Raw genomic sequence first — 18,314 nt, 5'->3', positions numbered from 1 at the left:
GTGACTCGATAACAAGTGGACAGACGCTGCATCTCTCTCGCCGTCGGGTGTTGCCACGAATCATACTTAACGTGGCTTTCTGCACGCGTCAGCGTAGCGTCAGTCGAGCAAAGTCGAGACAAGTCGCATAAGAGGAGCAACAAAAACGCGCATTTCCGGTACCGGGAATCGAACCCGGGCCTCCTGGGTGAGAGCCAGGTATCCTAGCCACTAGACTACACCGGATTACGGCGCCAGTGCTCCTCCAGCGAACGCAGCAAGCACCCACGATTAACTTACGACACCTGTAAAAAATCCACTTTCGCACGCTATAGAACGGCATGTTCTGGACGCATATCGTGGAGACGAACGCCAGCAGTGATGAGGGCAAAAGGCGCCTACAAATCCTGCCGTTGCACCACGTACTGTTCTACGACAATTCACGAAGCAGACGCTCACGCCTTGTTGTGCTGTTTCCTTTGCGGGCAATGAGTGCATCTGCCTTCGATGCAGGAAACATTACACGTTTGGCAGCTGCGGTATTGGAACCCACGCCTCCGAAGAGACTGGTGCCTGAAACCAGCGCCTTAGACCGCTCGGCCACGCTACCTACGCAACACGCGCGTCACATGAGCTGCGTCCTACTCCACGAGAACACACAGCAACGGCACAAAAATGAGACGCCAAAATTGGCAACGGTGGGATTCGAACCCACGCCTCCGAAGAGACTGGTGCCTAAAACCAGCGCCTTAGACCGCTCGGCCACGTTACCCTTGGAAGAGCGGCGGCAAAACGTTCCCTTTGTACTACAAAGATCACTTCGAAATGGAAGTATCTTGGCAATCGCCGTGCCATGTATTTTCACTGCTCTCCCACTGGAAGCGTCTCTTTAGGCCACCCACAACAAGAAAATGCCGTGCCCGCCATATGGTAGCGACGCCACTTGTCTGTAGCTGTCGTAGTTAAGGAGACAGCATCAAGAGACGTTTTCGTGCCGTGACCAGGTTTCGAACCTGGGCTTTCCGTAACCACTAAAGTGTCATAGCTGTACCTGTCAGGCGGAGCTAGAATGCTCCATGTAACAAACATATGTGAGCTCAAGGAGGTTACACTTGTGATGAAGTGGTAGTACAAACTGCGGCCTGCGGAACACGAGTGAACAACCAAGAAAGCACTGTGATTTCGAGTACTCGTGCACTATCGTCAATGCAACGGCAGCAAGGAAAAACTTTCAAAATTGCCGTGACCAGGATTCGAACCTGGGTTATTGCGGCCACAACGCAATGTCCTAACCACTAGACGATCACGGCCACGGAGGCGCCCGCCAGAGCAGCTGGCGGGAATGCAAGTGGCGGTACACAGCAAAGCCCAGCCCACAGTGTCACGCCACAGCAGTGTCAGACACGTTCTCCATCACATGTATACAAACAAATGAACGTGCCTGCGCTGTCGGGACACTAACTACAGTGGTTAGCTGCATTCACCTCCGTGGCAATGTCTTGCAGTCCTCCAAGCCTCTTGACTACAGACATGTGACTCGATAACAAGTGGACAGACGCTGCATCTCTCTCGCCGTCGGGTGTTGCCACGAATCATACTTAACGTGGCTTTCTGCACGCGTCAGCGTAGCGTCAGTCGAGCAAAGTCGAGACAAGTCGCATAAGAGGAGCAACAAAAACGCGCATTTCCGGTACCGGGAATCGAACCCGGGCCTCCTGGGTGAGAGCCAGGTATCCTAGCCACTAGACTACACCGGATTACGGCGCCAGTGCTCCTCCAGCGAACGCAGCAAGCACCCACGATTAACTTACGACACCTGTAAAAAATCCACTTTCGCACGCTATAGAACGGCATGTTCTGGACGCATATCGTGGAGACGAACGCCAGCAGTGATGAGGGCAAAAGGCGCCTACAAATCCTGCCGTTGCACCACGTACTGTTCTACGACAATTCACGAAGCAGACGCTCACGCCTTGTTGTGCTGTTTCCTTTGCGGGCAATGAGTGCATCTGCCTTCGATGCAGGAAACATTACACGTTTGGCAGCTGCGGTATTGGAACCCACGCCTCCGAAGAGACTGGTGCCTGAAACCAGCGCCTTAGACCGCTCGGCCACGCTACCTACGCAACACGCGCGTCACATGAGCTGCGTCCTACTCCACGAGAACACACAGCAACGGCACAAAAATGAGACGCCAAAATTGGCAACGGTGGGATTCGAACCCACGCCTCCGAAGAGACTGGTGCCTAAAACCAGCGCCTTAGACCGCTCGGCCACGTTACCCTTGGAAGAGCGGCGGCAAAACGTTCCCTTTGTACTACAAAGATCACTTCGAAATGGAAGTATCTTGGCAATCGCCGTGCCATGTATTTTCACTGCTCTCCCACTGGAAGCGTCTCTTTAGGCCACCCACAACAAGAAAATGCCGTGCCCGCCATATGGTAGCGACGCCACTTGTCTGTAGCTGTCGTAGTTAAGGAGACAGCATCAAGAGACGTTTTCGTGCCGTGACCAGGTTTCGAACCTGGGCTTTCCGTAACCACTAAAGTGTCATAGCTGTACCTGTCAGGCGGAGCTAGAATGCTCCATGTAACAAACATATGTGAGCTCAAGGAGGTTACACTTGTGATGAAGTGGTAGTACAAACTGCGGCCTGCGGAACACGAGTGAACAACCAAGAAAGCACTGTGATTTCGAGTACTCGTGCACTATCGTCAATGCAACGGCAGCAAGGAAAAACTTTCAAAATTGCCGTGACCAGGATTCGAACCTGGGTTATTGCGGCCACAACGCAATGTCCTAACCACTAGACGATCACGGCCACGGAGGCGCCCGCCAGAGCAGCTGGCGGGAATGCAAGTGGCGGTACACAGCAAAGCCCAGCCCACAGTGTCACGCCACAGCAGTGTCAGACACGTTCTCCATCACATGTATACAAACAAATGAACGTGCCTGCGCTGTCGGGACACTAACTACAGTGGTTAGCTGCATTCACCTCCGTGGCAATGTCTTGCAGTCCTCCAAGCCTCTTGACTACAGACATGTGACTCGATAACAAGTGGACAGACGCTGCATCTCTCTCGCCGTCGGGTGTTGCCACGAATCATACTTAACGTGGCTTTCTGCACGCGTCAGCGTAGCGTCAGTCGAGCAAAGTCGAGACAAGTCGCATAAGAGGAGCAACAAAAACGCGCATTTCCGGTACCGGGAATCGAACCCGGGCCTCCTGGGTGAGAGCCAGGTATCCTAGCCACTAGACTACACCGGATTACGGCGCCAGTGCTCCTCCAGCGAACGCAGCAAGCACCCACGATTAACTTACGACACCTGTAAAAAATCCACTTTCGCACGCTATAGAACGGCATGTTCTGGACGCATATCGTGGAGACGAACGCCAGCAGTGATGAGGGCAAAAGGCGCCTACAAATCCTGCCGTTGCACCACGTACTGTTCTACGACAATTCACGAAGCAGACGCTCACGCCTTGTTGTGCTGTTTCCTTTGCGGGCAATGAGTGCATCTGCCTTCGATGCAGGAAACATTACACGTTTGGCAGCTGCGGTATTGGAACCCACGCCTCCGAAGAGACTGGTGCCTGAAACCAGCGCCTTAGACCGCTCGGCCACGCTACCTACGCAACACGCGCGTCACATGAGCTGCGTCCTACTCCACGAGAACACACAGCAACGGCACAAAAATGAGACGCCAAAATTGGCAACGGTGGGATTCGAACCCACGCCTCCGAAGAGACTGGTGCCTAAAACCAGCGCCTTAGACCGCTCGGCCACGTTACCCTTGGAAGAGCGGCGGCAAAACGTTCCCTTTGTACTACAAAGATCACTTCGAAATGGAAGTATCTTGGCAATCGCCGTGCCATGTATTTTCACTGCTCTCCCACTGGAAGCGTCTCTTTAGGCCACCCACAACAAGAAAATGCCGTGCCCGCCATATGGTAGCGACGCCACTTGTCTGTAGCTGTCGTAGTTAAGGAGACAGCATCAAGAGACGTTTTCGTGCCGTGACCAGGTTTCGAACCTGGGCTTTCCGTAACCACTAAAGTGTCATAGCTGTACCTGTCAGGCGGAGCTAGAATGCTCCATGTAACAAACATATGTGAGCTCAAGGAGGTTACACTTGTGATGAAGTGGTAGTACAAACTGCGGCCTGCGGAACACGAGTGAACAACCAAGAAAGCACTGTGATTTCGAGTACTCGTGCACTATCGTCAATGCAACGGCAGCAAGGAAAAACTTTCAAAATTGCCGTGACCAGGATTCGAACCTGGGTTATTGCGGCCACAACGCAATGTCCTAACCACTAGACGATCACGGCCACGGAGGCGCCCGCCAGAGCAGCTGGCGGGAATGCAAGTGGCGGTACACAGCAAAGCCCAGCCCACAGTGTCACGCCACAGCAGTGTCAGACACGTTCTCCATCACATGTATACAAACAAATGAACGTGCCTGCGCTGTCGGGACACTAACTACAGTGGTTAGCTGCATTCACCTCCGTGGCAATGTCTTGCAGTCCTCCAAGCCTCTTGACTACAGACATGTGACTCGATAACAAGTGGACAGACGCTGCATCTCTCTCGCCGTCGGGTGTTGCCACGAATCATACTTAACGTGGCTTTCTGCACGCGTCAGCGTAGCGTCAGTCGAGCAAAGTCGAGACAAGTCGCATAAGAGGAGCAACAAAAACGCGCATTTCCGGTACCGGGAATCGAACCCGGGCCTCCTGGGTGAGAGCCAGGTATCCTAGCCACTAGACTACACCGGATTACGGCGCCAGTGCTCCTCCAGCGAACGCAGCAAGCACCCACGATTAACTTACGACACCTGTAAAAAATCCACTTTCGCACGCTATAGAACGGCATGTTCTGGACGCATATCGTGGAGACGAACGCCAGCAGTGATGAGGGCAAAAGGCGCCTACAAATCCTGCCGTTGCACCACGTACTGTTCTACGACAATTCACGAAGCAGACGCTCACGCCTTGTTGTGCTGTTTCCTTTGCGGGCAATGAGTGCATCTGCCTTCGATGCAGGAAACATTACACGTTTGGCAGCTGCGGTATTGGAACCCACGCCTCCGAAGAGACTGGTGCCTGAAACCAGCGCCTTAGACCGCTCGGCCACGCTACCTACGCAACACGCGCGTCACATGAGCTGCGTCCTACTCCACGAGAACACACAGCAACGGCACAAAAATGAGACGCCAAAATTGGCAACGGTGGGATTCGAACCCACGCCTCCGAAGAGACTGGTGCCTAAAACCAGCGCCTTAGACCGCTCGGCCACGTTACCCTTGGAAGAGCGGCGGCAAAACGTTCCCTTTGTACTACAAAGATCACTTCGAAATGGAAGTATCTTGGCAATCGCCGTGCCATGTATTTTCACTGCTCTCCCACTGGAAGCGTCTCTTTAGGCCACCCACAACAAGAAAATGCCGTGCCCGCCATATGGTAGCGACGCCACTTGTCTGTAGCTGTCGTAGTTAAGGAGACAGCATCAAGAGACGTTTTCGTGCCGTGACCAGGTTTCGAACCTGGGCTTTCCGTAACCACTAAAGTGTCATAGCTGTACCTGTCAGGCGGAGCTAGAATGCTCCATGTAACAAACATATGTGAGCTCAAGGAGGTTACACTTGTGATGAAGTGGTAGTACAAAACTGCGGCCTGCGGAACACGAGTGAACAACAAGAAAGCACTGTGATTTCGAGTACTCGTGCACTATCGTCAATGCAACGGCAGCAAGGAAAAACTTTCAAAATTGCCGTGACCAGGATTCGAACCTGGGTTATTGCGGCCACAACGCAATGTCCTAACCACTAGACGATCACGGCCACGGAGGCGCCCGCCAGAGCAGCTGGCGGGAATGCAAGTGGCGGTACACAGCAAAGCCCAGCCCACAGTGTCACGCCACAGCAGTGTCAGACACGTTCTCCATCACATGTATACAAACAAATGAACGTGCCTGCGCTGTCGGGACACTAACTACAGTGGTTAGCTGCATTCACCTCCGTGGCAATGTCTTGCAGTCCTCCAAGCCTCTTGACTACAGACATGTGACTCGATAACAAGTGGACAGACGCTGCATCTCTCTCGCCGTCGGGTGTTGCCACGAATCATACTTAACGTGGCTTTCTGCACGCGTCAGCGTAGCGTCAGTCGAGCAAAGTCGAGACAAGTCGCATAAGAGGAGCAACAAAAACGCGCATTTCCGGTACCGGGAATCGAACCCGGGCCTCCTGGGTGAGAGCCAGGTATCCTAGCCACTAGACTACACCGGATTACGGCGCCAGTGCTCCTCCAGCGAACGCAGCAAGCACCCACGATTAACTTACGACACCTGTAAAAAATCCACTTTCGCACGCTATAGAACGGCATGTTCTGGACGCATATCGTGGAGACGAACGCCAGCAGTGATGAGGGCAAAAGGCGCCTACAAATCCTGCCGTTGCACCACGTACTGTTCTACGACAATTCACGAAGCAGACGCTCACGCCTTGTTGTGCTGTTTCCTTTGCGGGCAATGAGTGCATCTGCCTTCGATGCAGGAAACATTACACGTTTGGCAGCTGCGGTATTGGAACCCACGCCTCCGAAGAGACTGGTGCCTGAAACCAGCGCCTTAGACCGCTCGGCCACGCTACCTACGCAACACGCGCGTCACATGAGCTGCGTCCTACTCCACGAGAACACACAGCAACGGCACAAAAATGAGACGCCAAAATTGGCAACGGTGGGATTCGAACCCACGCCTCCGAAGAGACTGGTGCCTAAAACCAGCGCCTTAGACCGCTCGGCCACGTTACCCTTGGAAGAGCGGCGGCAAAACGTTCCCTTTGTACTACAAAGATCACTTCGAAATGGAAGTATCTTGGCAATCGCCGTGCCATGTATTTTCACTGCTCTCCCACTGGAAGCGTCTCTTTAGGCCACCCACAACAAGAAAATGCCGTGCCCGCCATATGGTAGCGACGCCACTTGTCTGTAGCTGTCGTAGTTAAGGAGACAGCATCAAGAGACGTTTTCGTGCCGTGACCAGGTTTCGAACCTGGGCTTTCCGTAACCACTAAAGTGTCATAGCTGTACCTGTCAGGCGGAGCTAGAATGCTCCATGTAACAAACATATGTGAGCTCAAGGAGGTTACACTTGTGATGAAGTGGTAGTACAAACTGCGGCCTGCGGAACACGAGTGAACAACCAAGAAAGCACTGTGATTTCGAGTACTCGTGCACTATCGTCAATGCAACGGCAGCAAGGAAAAACTTTCAAAATTGCCGTGACCAGGATTCGAACCTGGGTTATTGCGGCCACAACGCAATGTCCTAACCACTAGACGATCACGGCCACGGAGGCGCCCGCCAGAGCAGCTGGCGGGAATGCAAGTGGCGGTACACAGCAAAGCCCAGCCCACAGTGTCACGCCACAGCAGTGTCAGACACGTTCTCCATCACATGTATACAAACAAATGAACGTGCCTGCGCTGTCGGGACACTAACTACAGTGGTTAGCTGCATTCACCTCCGTGGCAATGTCTTGCAGTCCTCCAAGCCTCTTGACTACAGACATGTGACTCGATAACAAGTGGACAGACGCTGCATCTCTCTCGCCGTCGGGTGTTGCCACGAATCATACTTAACGTGGCTTTCTGCACGCGTCAGCGTAGCGTCAGTCGAGCAAAGTCGAGACAAGTCGCATAAGAGGAGCAACAAAAACGCGCATTTCCGGTACCGGGAATCGAACCCGGGCCTCCTGGGTGAGAGCCAGGTATCCTAGCACTAGACTACACCGGATTACGGCGCCAGTGCTCCTCCAGCGAACGCAGCAAGCACCCACGATTAACTTACGACACCTGTAAAAAATCCACTTTCGCACGCTATAGAACGGCATGTTCTGGACGCATATCGTGGAGACGAACGCCAGCAGTGATGAGGGCAAAAGGCGCCTACAAATCCTGCCGTTGCACCACGTACTGTTCTACGACAATTCACGAAGCAGACGCTCACGCCTTGTTGTGCTGTTTCCTTTGCGGGCAATGAGTGCATCTGCCTTCGATGCAGGAAACATTACACGTTTGGCAGCTGCGGTATTGGAACCCACGCCTCCGAAGAGACTGGTGCCTGAAACCAGCGCCTTAGACCGCTCGGCCACGCTACCTACGCAACACGCGCGTCACATGAGCTGCGTCCTACTCCACGAGAACACACAGCAACGGCACAAAAATGAGACGCCAAAATTGGCAACGGTGGGATTCGAACCACGCCTCCGAAGAGACTGGTGCCTAAAACCAGCGCCTTAGACCGCTCGGCCACGTTACCCTTGGAAGAGCGGCGGCAAAACGTTCCCTTTGTACTACAAAGATCACTTCGAAATGGAAGTATCTTGGCAATCGCCGTGCCATGTATTTTCACTGCTCTCCCACTGGAAGCGTCTCTTTAGGCCACCCACAACAAGAAAATGCCGTGCCCGCCATATGGTAGCGACGCCACTTGTCTGTAGCTGTCGTAGTTAAGGAGACAGCATCAAGAGACGTTTTCGTGCCGTGACCAGGTTTCGAACCTGGGCTTTCCGTAACCACTAAAGTGTCATAGCTGTACCTGTCAGGCGGAGCTAGAATGCTCCATGTAACAAACATATGTGAGCTCAAGGAGGTTACACTTGTGATGAAGTGGTAGTACAAACTGCGGCCTGCGGAACACGAGTGAACAACCAAGAAAGCACTGTGATTTCGAGTACTCGTGCACTATCGTCAATGCAACGGCAGCAAGGAAAAACTTTCAAAATTGCCGTGACCAGGATTCGAACCTGGGTTATTGCGGCCACAACGCAATGTCCTAACCACTAGACGATCACGGCCACGGAGGCGCCCGCCAGAGCAGCTGGCGGGAATGCAAGTGGCGGTACACAGCAAAGCCCAGCCCACAGTGTCACGCCACAGCAGTGTCAGACACGTTCTCCATCACATGTATACAAACAAATGAACGTGCCTGCGCTGTCGGGACACTAACTACAGTGGTTAGCTGCATTCACCTCCGTGGCAATGTCTTGCAGTCCTCCAAGCCTCTTGACTACAGACATGTGACTCGATAACAAGTGGACAGACGCTGCATCTCTCTCGCCGTCGGGTGTTGCCACGAATCATACTTAACGTGGCTTTCTGCACGCGTCAGCGTAGCGTCAGTCGAGCAAAGTCGAGACAAGTCGCATAAGAGGAGCAACAAAAACGCGCATTTCCGGTACCGGGAATCGAACCCGGGCCTCCTGGGTGAGAGCCAGGTATCCTAGCCACTAGACTACACCGGATTACGGCGCCAGTGCTCCTCCAGCGAACGCAGCAAGCACCCACGATTAACTTACGACACCTGTAAAAAATCCACTTTCGCACGCTATAGAACGGCATGTTCTGGACGCATATCGTGGAGACGAACGCCAGCAGTGATGAGGGCAAAAGGCGCCTACAAATCCTGCCGTTGCACCACGTACTGTTCTACGACAATTCACGAAGCAGACGCTCACGCCTTGTTGTGCTGTTTCCTTTGCGGGCAATGAGTGCATCTGCCTTCGATGCAGGAAACATTACACGTTTGGCAGCTGCGGTATTGAACCCACGCCTCCGAAGAGACTGGTGCCTGAAACCAGCGCCTTAGACCGCTCGGCCACGCTACCTACGCAACACGCGCGTCACATGAGCTGCGTCCTACTCCACGAGAACACACAGCAACGGCTACAAAAATGAGACGCCAAAATTGGCAACGGTGGGATTCGAACCCACGCCTCCGAAGAGACTGGTGCCTAAAACCAGCGCCTTAGACCGCTCGGCCACGTTACCCTTGGAAGAGCGGCGGCAAAACGTTCCCTTTGTACTACAAAGATCACTTCGAAATGGAAGTATCTTGGCAATCGCCGTGCCATGTATTTTCACTGCTCTCCCACTGGAAGCGTCTCTTTAGGCCACCCACAACAAGAAAATGCCGTGCCCGCCATATGGTAGCGACGCCACTTGTCTGTAGCTGTCGTAGTTAAGGAGACAGCATCAAGAGACGTTTTCGTGCCGTGACCAGGTTTCGAACCTGGGCTTTCCGTAACCACTAAAGTGTCATAGCTGTACCTGTCAGGCGGAGCTAGAATGCTCCATGTAACAAACATATGTGAGCTCAAGGAGGTTACACTTGTGATGAAGTGGTAGTACAAACTGCGGCCTGCGGAACACGAGTGAACAACCAAGAAAGCACTGTGATTTCGAGTTACTCGTGCACTATCGTCAATGCAACGGCAGCAAGGAAAAACTTTCAAAATTGCCGTGACCAGGATTCGAACCTGGGTTATTGCGGCCACAACGCAAATGTCCTAACCACTAGACGATCACGGCCACGGAGGCGCCCGCCAGAGCAGCTGGCGGGAATGCAAGTGGCGGTACACAGCAAAGCCCAGCCCACAGTGTCACGCCACAGCAGTGTCAGACACGTTCTCCATCACATGTATACAAACAAATGAACGTGCCTGCGCTGTCGGGACACTAACTACAGTGGTTAGCTGCATTCACCTCCGTGGCAATGTCTTGCAGTCCTCCAAGCCTCTTGACTACAGACATGTGACTCGATAACAAGTGGACAGACGCTGCATCTCTCTCGCCGTCGGGTGTTGCCACGAATCATACTTAACGTGGCTTTCTGCACGCGTCAGCGTAGCGTCAGTCGAGCAAAGTCGAGACAAGTCGCATAAGAGGAGCAACAAAAACGCGCATTTCCGGTACCGGGAATCGAACCCGGGCCTCCTGGGTGAGAGCCAGGTATCCTAGCCACTAGACTACACCGGATTACGGCGCCAGTGCTCCTCCAGCGAACGCAGCAAGCACCCACGATTAACTTACGACACCTGTAAAAAATCCACTTTCGCACGCTATAGAACGGCATGTTCTGGACGCATATCGTGGAGACGAACGCCAGCAGTGATGAGGGCAAAAGGCGCCTACAAATCCTGCCGTTGCACCACGTACTGTTCTACGACAATTCACGAAGCAGACGCTCACGCCTTGTTGTGCTGTTTCCTTTGCGGGCAATGAGTGCATCTGCCTTCGATGCAGGAAACATTACACGTTTGGCAGCTGCGGTATTGGAACCCACGCCTCCGAAGAGACTGGTGCCTGAAACCAGCGCCTTAGACCGCTCGGCCACGCTACCTACGCAACACGCGCGTCACATGAGCTGCGTCCTACTCCACGAGAACACACAGCAACGGCACAAAAATGAGACGCCAAAATTGGCAACGGTGGGATTCGAACCCACGCCTCCGAAGAGACTGGTGCCTAAAACCAGCGCCTTAGACCGCTCGGCCACGTTACCCTTGGAAGAGCGGCGGCAAAACGTTCCCTTTGTACTACAAAGATCACTTCGAAATGGAAGTATCTTGGCAATCGCCGTGCCATGTATTTTCACTGCTCTCCCACTGGAAGCGTCTCTTTAGGCCACCCACAACAAGAAAATGCCGTGCCCGCCATATGGTAGCGACGCCACTTGTCTGTAGCTGTCGTAGTTAAGGAGACAGCATCAAGAGACGTTTTCGTGCCGTGACCAGGTTTCGAACCTGGGCTTTCCGTAACCACTAAAGTGTCATAGCTGTACCTGTCAGGCGGAGCTAGAATGCTCCATGTAACAAACATATGTGAGCTCAAGGAGGTTACACTTGTGATGAAGTGGTAGTACAAACTGCGGCCTGCGGAACACGAGTGAACAACCAAGAAAGCACTGTGATTTCGAGTACTCGTGCACTATCGTCAATGCAACGGCAGCAAGGAAAAACTTTCAAAATTGCCGTGACCAGGATTCGAACCTGGGTTATTGCGGCCACAACGCAATGTCCTAACCACTAGACGATCACGGTCACGGAGGCGCCCGCCAGAGCAGCTGGCGGGAATGCAAGTGGCGGTACACAGCAAAGCCCAGCCCACAGTGTCACGCCACAGCAGTGTCAGACACGTTCTCCATCACATGTATACAAACAAATGAACGTGCCTGCGCTGTCGGGACACTAACTACAGTGGTTAGCTGCATTCACCTCCGTGGCAATGTCTTGCAGTCCTCCAAGCCTCTTGACTACAGACATGTGACTCGATAACAAGTGGACAGACGCTGCATCTCTCTCGCCGTCGGGTGTTGCCACGAATCATACTTAACGTGGCTTTCTGCACGCGTCAGCGTAGCGTCAGTCGAGCAAAGTCGAGACAAGTCGCATAAGAGGAGCAACAAAAACGCGCATTTCCGGTACCGGGAATCGAACCCGGGCCTCCTGGGTGAGAGCCAGGTATCCTAGCCACTAGACTACACCGGATTACGGCGCCAGTGCTCCTCCAGCGAACGCAGCAAGCACCCACGATTAACTTACGACACCTGTAAAAAATCCACTTTCGCACGCTATAGAACGGCATGTTCTGGACGCATATCGTGGAGACGAACGCCAGCAGTGATGAGGGCAAAAGGCGCCTACAAATCCTGCCGTTGCACCACGTACTGTTCTACGACAATTCACGAAGCAGACGCTCACGCCTTGTTGTGCTGTTTCCTTTGCGGGCAATGAGTGCATCTGCCTTCGATGCAGGAAACATTACACGTTTGGCAGCTGCGGTATTGGAACCCACGCCTCCGAAGAGACTGGTGCCTGAAACCAGCGCCTTAGACCGCTCGGCCACGCTACCTACGCAACACGCGCGTCACATGAGCTGCGTCCTACTCCACGAGAACACACAGCAACGGCACAAAAATGAGACGCCAAAATTGGCAACGGTGGGATTCGAACCCACGCCTCCGAAGAGACTGGTGCCTAAAACCAGCGCCTTAGACCGCTCGGCCACGTTACCCTTGGAAGAGCGGCGGCAAAACGTTCCCTTTGTACTACAAAGATCACTTCGAAATGGAAGTATCTTGGCAATCGCCGTGCCATGTATTTTCACTGCTCTCCCACTGGAAGCGTCTCTTTAGGCCACCCACAACAAGAAAATGCCGTGCCCGCCATATGGTAGCGACGCCACTTGTCTGTAGCTGTCGTAGTTAAGGAGACAGCATCAAGAGACGTTTTCGTGCCGTGACCAGGTTTCGAACCTGGGCTTTCCGTAACCACTAAAGTGTCATAGCTGTACCTGTCAGGCGGAGCTAGAATGCTCCATGTAACAAACATATGTGAGCTCAAGGAGGTTACACTTGTGATGAAGTGGTAGTACAAACTGCGGCCTGCGGAACACGAGTGAACAACCAAGAAAGCACTGTGATTTCGAGTACTCGTGCACTATCGTCAATGCAACGGCAGCAAGGAAAAACTTTCAAAATTGCCGTGACCAGGATTCGAACCTGGGTTATTGCGGCCACAACGCAATGTCCTAACCACTAGACGATCACGGCCACGGAGGCGCCCGCCAGAGCAGCTGGCGGGAATGCAAGTGGCGGTACACAGCAAAGCCCAGCCCACAGTGTCACGCCACAGCAGTGTCAGACACGTTCTCCATCACATGTATACAAACAAATGAACGTGCCTGCGCTGTCGGGACACTAACTACAGTGGTTAGCTGCATTCACCTCCGTGGCAATGTCTTGCAGTCCTCCAAGCCTCTTGACTACAGACATGTGACTCGATAACAAGTGGACAGACGCTGCATCTCTCTCGCCGTCGGGTGTTGCCACGAATCATACTTAACGTGGCTTTCTGCACGCGTCAGCGTAGCGTCAGTCGAGCAAAGTCGAGACAAGTCGCATAAGAGGAGCAACAAAAACGCGCATTTCCGGTACCGGGAATCGAACCCGGGCCTCCTGGGTGAGAGCCAGGTATCCTAGCCACTAGACTACACCGGATTACGGCGCCAGTGCTCCTCCAGCGAACGCAGCAAGCACCCACGATTAACTTACGACACCTGTAAAAAATCCACTTTCGCACGCTATAGAACGGCATGTTCTGGACGCATATCGTGGAGACGAACGCCAGCAGTGATGAGGGCAAAAGGCGCCTACAAATCCTGCCGTTGCACCACGTACTGTTCTACGACAATTCACGAAGCAGACGCTCACGCCTTGTTGTGCTGTTTCCTTTGCGGGCAATGAGTGCATCTGCCTTCGATGCAGGAAACATTACACGTTTGGCAGCTGCGGTATTGGAACCCACGCCTCCGAAGAGACTGGTGCCTGAAACCAGCGCCTTAGACCGCTCGGCCACGCTACCTACGCAACACGCGCGTCACATGAGCTGCGTCCTACTCCACGAGAACACACAGCAACGGCACAAAAATGAGACGCCAAAATTGGCAACGGTGGGATTCGAACCCACGCCTCCGAAGAGACTGGTGCCTAAAACCAGCGCCTTAGACCGCTCGGCCACGTTACCCTTGGAAGAGCGGCGGCAAAACGTTCCCTTTGTACTACAAAGATCACTTCGAAATGGAAGTATCTTGGCAATCGCCGTGCCATGTATTTTCACTGCTCTCCCACTGGAAGCGTCTCTTTAGGCCACCCACAACAAGAAAATGCCGTGCCCGCCATATGGTAGCGACGCCACTTGTCTGTAGCTGTCGTAGTTAAGGAGACAGCATCAAGAGACGTTTTCGTGCCGTGACCAGGTTTCGAACCTGGGCTTTCCGTAACCACTAAAGTGTCATAGCTGTACCTGTCAGGCGGAGCTAGAATGCTCCATGTAACAAACATATGTGAGCTCAAGGAGGTTACACTTGTGATGAAGTGGTAGTACAAACTGCGGCCTGCGGAACACGAGTGAACAACCAAGAAAGCACTGTGATTTCGAGTACTCGTGCACTATCGTCAATGCAACGGCAGCAAGGAAAAACTTTCAAAATTGCCGTGACCAGGATTCGAACCTGGGTTATTGCGGCCACAACGCAATGTCCTAACCACTAGACGATCACGGCCACGGAGGCGCCCGCCAGAGCAGCTGGCGGGAATGCAAGTGGCGGTACACAGCAAAGCCCAGCCCACAGTGTCACGCCACAGCAGTGTCAGACACGTTCTCCATCACATGTATACAAACAAATGAACGTGCCTGCGCTGTCGGGACACTAACTACAGTGGTTAGCTGCATTCACCTCCGTGGCAATGTCTTGCAGTCCTCCAAGCCTCTTGACTACAGACATGTGACTCGATAACAAGTGGACAGACGCTGCATCTCTCTCGCCGTCGGGTGTTGCCACGAATCATACTTAACGTGGCTTTCTGCACGCGTCAGCGTAGCGTCAGTCGAGCAAAGTCGAGACAAGTCGCATAAGAGGAGCAACAAAAACGCGCATTTCCGGTACCGGGAATCGAACCCGGGCCTCCTGGGTGAGAGCCAGGTATCCTAGCCACTAGACTACACCGGATTACGGCGCCAGTGCTCCTCCAGCGAACGCAGCAAGCACCCACGATTAACTTACGACACCTGTAAAAAATCCACTTTCGCACGCTATAGAACGGCATGTTCTGGACGCATATCGTGGAGACGAACGCCAGCAGTGATGAGGGCAAAAGGCGCCTACAAATCCTGCCGTTGCACCACGTACTGTTCTACGACAATTCACGAAGCAGACGCTCACGCCTTGTTGTGCTGTTTCCTTTGCGGGCAATGAGTGCATCTGCCTTCGATGCAGGAAACATTACACGTTTGGCAGCTGCGGTATTGGAACCCACGCCTCCGAAGAGACTGGTGCCTGAAACCAGCGCCTTAGACCGCTCGGCCACGCTACCTACGCAACACGCGCGTCACATGAGCTGCGTCCTACTCCACGAGAACACACAGCAACGGCACAAAAATGAGACGCCAAAATTGGCAACTTTTTTTTTTTTTTTTTTTTTTTCCTTTTTTTTTTTTTTTTTTTTAGAAAACCTCCCATCTCCCCTTATAGCCCGTCCTTTCGCTCTCCAAATAACGCCTTCGTCGGCGAGCTTCTCAGCTATAGCCAGTGCTGGTGCCAGATGTAACTGAAACGAAAACGAACGTTGACGAAAGAAAGTTGCAAAGTGAGCCTCTTGCCTCTGAGGCACACGTTGTGAGAAGGGAAAACAGAAAGAAGGCTTCGTGAAGTGCGAAAAGGAAAAAAGTATAGATATATTTATAGATAGATAACCGCCTGGAAGGAGTCAAGGAATGGTCCAGGCAGTACACAAAGCAAAACGCCATCCAGCAATGCTGAAATTAAACACGGAGGCACACCGTGAAGTAAGGAGTAGCGGTGATCACGCTGAATAGACGAGAAAAAAAGACAATAATGCAATGCAATAAGGAAAAAAAACACACCAGGAATCCTGACCAAAGTAAGAGCAATGGAACACAACGAAATGTCCACAAAAAAGAAAAGGGGACACTTTCATGCAACGCCTCTCCTCGGCATCACTATCCCAAACCACTACATGACAGAGTGGTAAACAATAAGAAAAATAAAAAATAAAGAAAGGTAAACAAATATCCTCGCATTATACCATATACGAGGCAGTTCCGAAGGGAGAATGTCTCCCATGTACGTTATATTTTTCGTTTCTGGTACTGAATATACATTCATCGCAAGACGAGGTCTCTTACTATCACGTCATAGTTTTAAGCAAGATAGTGTAATTTTAATTAAGTCGACATCGGTAAAAGAGCAAAAGCATGTGCCAAGGCGACGTGCAGAAAATTTGCAAAAGTCACAGCATAGTCTGTTCGAACACGGTACTTGCCATGTTCAGCCCATAAGTATGTGAGAAAATCAAGACGATCCGTGAGTTTGAGGAAAAATAGAGAATAAATCGTATGGCCGATTAACCAGATGGTGGCGTTGCGCTTGGTGGTCGGAAATGCCTTACACTCGGGTACGATTGCAGCTGCCACGGTAACCTGCGCTGTAGACACCCTGTTGACGAGACGCACCATATCCCGAGCGGTGTCCCACACAGCACGGAACCGACGGCACACGAAGCGATGTTCAATAGTATCCTCTTCATGGCACTCTTCGCAGGCGGGGGACGGACTCAGATGAATAGAGTGCAGTTTAGCATTCGTAGGAATCGTACCATTGACGACTTTATACCACGTCGCTCTAACGTGTGTAGGAAGGACGGTTGTGGCGATGTTTCGCCAAACTGTTCGCCAGTCAGTGTGCGGCATGCGGTACTCCCACTTATTTCTGGCCGGTGATCCCCGCAGAGCACGGATAATGTCGCCGACACGGCCTCCGCTGGAGCCACCATACACAAGATAGCTGTTGTCAAAATAAAAACGCCGCACGTAATTCAGTGCAAAGGGTATGTGGCTGACAGAGACCGGGGCAACTACAGAAGGTGGGCGATATTGATTGAACAACATGACCGTGGCACTGCTGGTGCCCTTCTCCAACACGGCCGTAGTCCGTTTGAGAAGGAGCGCCGCGCATTTGGCGGAAAAATCCACCAGACCGAGTCCCCCATCGGCTGGATTTAAGGTGCAGGTGGCTAAGGAGACTTTGAAAATGTCCCCTTTCCAAAGGAGCCAGTAGACGGCCTGTTTAATTGCGCGGTCTAGGAGCTTAGGGACCGGGAGAACTTGTGCTAAATACCACGCTCGAGCTAAGATGGTAGTATTGATAAGCTGCACCTTATCATAAAGCGCCAAATGCCGGGCCGCATGAATTTTGACAACCGCCCTAATTTTGTGTAAGGTGGGACGCCAATTCAGAGCCTCCATGCGCTGAGGATTATCAGATAAAATAACCCCCAGGACTTTGTGCTGCTGCACAACACTGAACCAATGTCGACGCACATGGCTCATCCGTGGAGTAAGGGGAAGCAAGACCGTCTTGTGAACATTCACAATGGCTCCCGTCGCCTTCTCAAATTGCCGGAGAACAGAGTACAGGGTATCTACATCTGCCGGCCGACCCAAGAACACCCCAAGATCGTCGGCATAAGCCCGGCAAGTAAGGCGATCTTCCCCAAGTTGGATCCCCGGACACTCGTTGCAGATAGACCGCAGAAGCGGGTCGAGCGCCAAAGCGTAAAGTGTCATGGACAATGGGCAACCCTGTCTGACCGAGCGAGTCAGACGTATAGGTGGACTGAGGGACCCATTGACGATGACACTCGATGTGGCATTGCGCAAAAAACCCTGAACCGTGTGGGTAAACTTACGGCCAAACCCCATGGCAACCATCACACGCCGTAAATAGGCATGGCCAACCCTGTCAAATGCATTCTGGAAATCGACCAACATAATCGCTGCCGACCGAATCCTGTTGCCGCGTACAAAGCCGATACAGTCCCTATAGGCCAGAACGGCATCAAAAATATTCCTGTCACGCACAGCACACGTCTGATGTTCACAGAGAACGCGCGGCATGACTTGCCGCAGT

General features: G+C 52.7%; 31 non-coding genes across 31 annotated transcripts; all 31 read right to left on the bottom strand.

The window, feature by feature from the left end:
- Window positions 1-153: 153 nt before the first annotated feature.
- Trnae-cuc (transfer RNA glutamic acid (anticodon CUC)) lies at window positions 154-225 on the bottom strand. Its single transcript has one exon. It is a non-coding gene; the product is annotated as a tRNA-Glu (tRNA).
- Window positions 226-669: 444 nt separating this feature from the next.
- Trnal-uag (transfer RNA leucine (anticodon UAG)) lies at window positions 670-751 on the bottom strand. Its single transcript has one exon. It is a non-coding gene; the product is annotated as a tRNA-Leu (tRNA).
- A 466-nt stretch (window positions 752-1,217) lies between these two features.
- Trnah-gug (transfer RNA histidin (anticodon GUG)) lies at window positions 1,218-1,289 on the bottom strand. Its single transcript has one exon. It is a non-coding gene; the product is annotated as a tRNA-His (tRNA).
- Window positions 1,290-1,664: 375 nt separating this feature from the next.
- Window positions 1,665-1,736, bottom strand: Trnae-cuc (transfer RNA glutamic acid (anticodon CUC)). Its single transcript has one exon. It is a non-coding gene; the product is annotated as a tRNA-Glu (tRNA).
- A 444-nt stretch (window positions 1,737-2,180) lies between these two features.
- On the bottom strand, window positions 2,181-2,262 carry Trnal-uag (transfer RNA leucine (anticodon UAG)). The gene has a single exon. It is a non-coding gene; the product is annotated as a tRNA-Leu (tRNA).
- A 466-nt stretch (window positions 2,263-2,728) lies between these two features.
- Window positions 2,729-2,800, bottom strand: Trnah-gug (transfer RNA histidin (anticodon GUG)). The gene has a single exon. It is a non-coding gene; the product is annotated as a tRNA-His (tRNA).
- Window positions 2,801-3,175: 375 nt separating this feature from the next.
- Window positions 3,176-3,247, bottom strand: Trnae-cuc (transfer RNA glutamic acid (anticodon CUC)). The gene has a single exon. It is a non-coding gene; the product is annotated as a tRNA-Glu (tRNA).
- A 444-nt stretch (window positions 3,248-3,691) lies between these two features.
- On the bottom strand, window positions 3,692-3,773 carry Trnal-uag (transfer RNA leucine (anticodon UAG)). Its single transcript has one exon. It is a non-coding gene; the product is annotated as a tRNA-Leu (tRNA).
- A 466-nt stretch (window positions 3,774-4,239) lies between these two features.
- Trnah-gug (transfer RNA histidin (anticodon GUG)) lies at window positions 4,240-4,311 on the bottom strand. Its single transcript has one exon. It is a non-coding gene; the product is annotated as a tRNA-His (tRNA).
- Window positions 4,312-4,686: 375 nt separating this feature from the next.
- Trnae-cuc (transfer RNA glutamic acid (anticodon CUC)) lies at window positions 4,687-4,758 on the bottom strand. Its single transcript has one exon. It is a non-coding gene; the product is annotated as a tRNA-Glu (tRNA).
- Window positions 4,759-5,202: 444 nt separating this feature from the next.
- Trnal-uag (transfer RNA leucine (anticodon UAG)) lies at window positions 5,203-5,284 on the bottom strand. The gene has a single exon. It is a non-coding gene; the product is annotated as a tRNA-Leu (tRNA).
- Window positions 5,285-5,750: 466 nt separating this feature from the next.
- On the bottom strand, window positions 5,751-5,822 carry Trnah-gug (transfer RNA histidin (anticodon GUG)). Its single transcript has one exon. It is a non-coding gene; the product is annotated as a tRNA-His (tRNA).
- Window positions 5,823-6,197: 375 nt separating this feature from the next.
- On the bottom strand, window positions 6,198-6,269 carry Trnae-cuc (transfer RNA glutamic acid (anticodon CUC)). The gene has a single exon. It is a non-coding gene; the product is annotated as a tRNA-Glu (tRNA).
- A 444-nt stretch (window positions 6,270-6,713) lies between these two features.
- On the bottom strand, window positions 6,714-6,795 carry Trnal-uag (transfer RNA leucine (anticodon UAG)). The gene has a single exon. It is a non-coding gene; the product is annotated as a tRNA-Leu (tRNA).
- A 466-nt stretch (window positions 6,796-7,261) lies between these two features.
- On the bottom strand, window positions 7,262-7,333 carry Trnah-gug (transfer RNA histidin (anticodon GUG)). Its single transcript has one exon. It is a non-coding gene; the product is annotated as a tRNA-His (tRNA).
- Window positions 7,334-7,708: 375 nt separating this feature from the next.
- On the bottom strand, window positions 7,709-7,779 carry Trnae-cuc (transfer RNA glutamic acid (anticodon CUC)). Its single transcript has one exon. It is a non-coding gene; the product is annotated as a tRNA-Glu (tRNA).
- Window positions 7,780-8,223: 444 nt separating this feature from the next.
- Window positions 8,224-8,304, bottom strand: Trnal-uag (transfer RNA leucine (anticodon UAG)). Its single transcript has one exon. It is a non-coding gene; the product is annotated as a tRNA-Leu (tRNA).
- Window positions 8,305-8,770: 466 nt separating this feature from the next.
- On the bottom strand, window positions 8,771-8,842 carry Trnah-gug (transfer RNA histidin (anticodon GUG)). Its single transcript has one exon. It is a non-coding gene; the product is annotated as a tRNA-His (tRNA).
- Window positions 8,843-9,217: 375 nt separating this feature from the next.
- Window positions 9,218-9,289, bottom strand: Trnae-cuc (transfer RNA glutamic acid (anticodon CUC)). Its single transcript has one exon. It is a non-coding gene; the product is annotated as a tRNA-Glu (tRNA).
- A 444-nt stretch (window positions 9,290-9,733) lies between these two features.
- Window positions 9,734-9,815, bottom strand: Trnal-uag (transfer RNA leucine (anticodon UAG)). Its single transcript has one exon. It is a non-coding gene; the product is annotated as a tRNA-Leu (tRNA).
- A 467-nt stretch (window positions 9,816-10,282) lies between these two features.
- Window positions 10,283-10,355, bottom strand: Trnah-gug (transfer RNA histidin (anticodon GUG)). The gene has a single exon. It is a non-coding gene; the product is annotated as a tRNA-His (tRNA).
- A 375-nt stretch (window positions 10,356-10,730) lies between these two features.
- On the bottom strand, window positions 10,731-10,802 carry Trnae-cuc (transfer RNA glutamic acid (anticodon CUC)). Its single transcript has one exon. It is a non-coding gene; the product is annotated as a tRNA-Glu (tRNA).
- A 444-nt stretch (window positions 10,803-11,246) lies between these two features.
- Trnal-uag (transfer RNA leucine (anticodon UAG)) lies at window positions 11,247-11,328 on the bottom strand. Its single transcript has one exon. It is a non-coding gene; the product is annotated as a tRNA-Leu (tRNA).
- Window positions 11,329-11,794: 466 nt separating this feature from the next.
- On the bottom strand, window positions 11,795-11,866 carry Trnah-gug (transfer RNA histidin (anticodon GUG)). The gene has a single exon. It is a non-coding gene; the product is annotated as a tRNA-His (tRNA).
- A 375-nt stretch (window positions 11,867-12,241) lies between these two features.
- Window positions 12,242-12,313, bottom strand: Trnae-cuc (transfer RNA glutamic acid (anticodon CUC)). The gene has a single exon. It is a non-coding gene; the product is annotated as a tRNA-Glu (tRNA).
- A 444-nt stretch (window positions 12,314-12,757) lies between these two features.
- Window positions 12,758-12,839, bottom strand: Trnal-uag (transfer RNA leucine (anticodon UAG)). Its single transcript has one exon. It is a non-coding gene; the product is annotated as a tRNA-Leu (tRNA).
- A 466-nt stretch (window positions 12,840-13,305) lies between these two features.
- On the bottom strand, window positions 13,306-13,377 carry Trnah-gug (transfer RNA histidin (anticodon GUG)). Its single transcript has one exon. It is a non-coding gene; the product is annotated as a tRNA-His (tRNA).
- Window positions 13,378-13,752: 375 nt separating this feature from the next.
- Window positions 13,753-13,824, bottom strand: Trnae-cuc (transfer RNA glutamic acid (anticodon CUC)). Its single transcript has one exon. It is a non-coding gene; the product is annotated as a tRNA-Glu (tRNA).
- Window positions 13,825-14,268: 444 nt separating this feature from the next.
- On the bottom strand, window positions 14,269-14,350 carry Trnal-uag (transfer RNA leucine (anticodon UAG)). Its single transcript has one exon. It is a non-coding gene; the product is annotated as a tRNA-Leu (tRNA).
- Window positions 14,351-14,816: 466 nt separating this feature from the next.
- On the bottom strand, window positions 14,817-14,888 carry Trnah-gug (transfer RNA histidin (anticodon GUG)). The gene has a single exon. It is a non-coding gene; the product is annotated as a tRNA-His (tRNA).
- Window positions 14,889-15,263: 375 nt separating this feature from the next.
- On the bottom strand, window positions 15,264-15,335 carry Trnae-cuc (transfer RNA glutamic acid (anticodon CUC)). The gene has a single exon. It is a non-coding gene; the product is annotated as a tRNA-Glu (tRNA).
- Window positions 15,336-18,314: the final 2,979 nt, after the last annotated feature.

This window comes from Schistocerca cancellata, chromosome 1, assembly GCF_023864275.1.
Source record: "Schistocerca cancellata isolate TAMUIC-IGC-003103 chromosome 1, iqSchCanc2.1, whole genome shotgun sequence".
Classification (NCBI taxonomy): Eukaryota; Metazoa; Arthropoda; class Insecta; order Orthoptera; family Acrididae; genus Schistocerca; species Schistocerca cancellata.
The sequence above is the reverse complement of the archived record's forward strand: the minus strand, read 5'-3'. Positions and strand labels throughout refer to the sequence as shown.